Source organism: Lactuca sativa, chromosome 9 (assembly GCF_002870075.4).
Source record: "Lactuca sativa cultivar Salinas chromosome 9, Lsat_Salinas_v11, whole genome shotgun sequence".
In the NCBI taxonomy this organism is placed as follows: Eukaryota; Viridiplantae; Streptophyta; class Magnoliopsida; order Asterales; family Asteraceae; genus Lactuca; species Lactuca sativa.
Window position 1 is genome coordinate 183,668,806 of NC_056631.2, and position 1,202 is coordinate 183,670,007.

General features: G+C 37.4%; 1 non-coding gene across 1 annotated transcript; it reads left to right on the top strand.

Annotated features, from left to right (window-relative positions):
• The first annotated feature begins 301 nt into the window (after positions 1–301).
• Positions 302–408, top strand: LOC111905096 (small nucleolar RNA R71). Its single transcript, XR_002854742.1, has one exon. It is a non-coding gene; the product is annotated as a small nucleolar RNA R71 (small nucleolar RNA).
• Positions 409–1,202: the final 794 nt, after the last annotated feature.

The window sequence follows — 1,202 nt, forward strand, 5'->3', positions numbered from 1 at the left end:
CACTAAAATTGTCATAACCAACTCTTATGGTGTGGATTAATTGATCTAAATTTGTCATTTTCCTATCCATAGAAGCGAGCTTAGCTATGATTGTAGCCATATTCTCGTTCTCTAAATATTCTTTTCCTTTTGTAACATCCACTTGTGGATTGTGGTACTTTCGGGAGTACTTTGCAAACTCTGCAATTAATTCTTTAATAGTTTTCGGATCCTTCTTTTTCATAGGCCCTTGTGAGTCAAGAAGTTTTCTAGTAGTTACATTCACTCCATCATAGAAGATGAAAACTTATTTTGAACATTCAAGTCATGTTGAGGGAAACTTCTTAGCAAGCCCTTTTATCTCTCCCAAGCTTCATATAACAACTCTCCTGCCTCATGTTGGAAGTTAGCAATCTTCTTTTTGAGATTTGAGATCTTTGAAAGTGGACTAAATTTCTCGATGAATGCATCACGAAGATTAGCCCATGTAGTGATGGATCCTGGTGCAAGAGATTTCAACCACACCTTTGCTTCACCGGTAAATGTGACAGGAAGTATCTTTAGTAAAATGGATTCCCTTGGCACATTAGGAACATAAAGTAGTTGACAATGTCTTTGACCTCATCAATATGCTTGAAAGCATCTTCATACTTTCCCGACGAAAGGTATGTCCTCGAGCATGGATAAAATGTGTCCTTTGAGCTCAAAACTTCCCTCAGATGGTATCTCAGGTGGAACTAGACTTGGTCCATGTTCTTCACGTATCCTCTTTTTGTAGTCTCACATCGTCATTCTGATTATATCTACCATCTCTTCAACCTCAAACTTTATCTCTTCCTCGTATGAACACCTTCAATAGGTGACTCTGGCTCGTATCAAATTCTCTTTTTATCAGGCGTCCTCTCATAGCTTTCAAATCCTATATCTAATTGAGAAGTGTTTGTTGACTCGTTGACTTTCCTGTCTTTCTTCTTTTGGAAAGTGGATTCTAGGTCTTGATGTAACACCGTAAAAATTAAAACAATTTTTCGCATTTTAAAAATCATATATTTTCATTCATGTCCACATTTTAAAACATTGTATCATCATTATCTCAATACAAAATCCCAAGATCAAAACTTATGAACTCTAGTGTGCGTGTGTACGAGTCATGCCGGCGCCTTCCCGCGATCAACACTTGTATCTGACACACCACACTTAACACTGTAAGCATAAATGCTTAG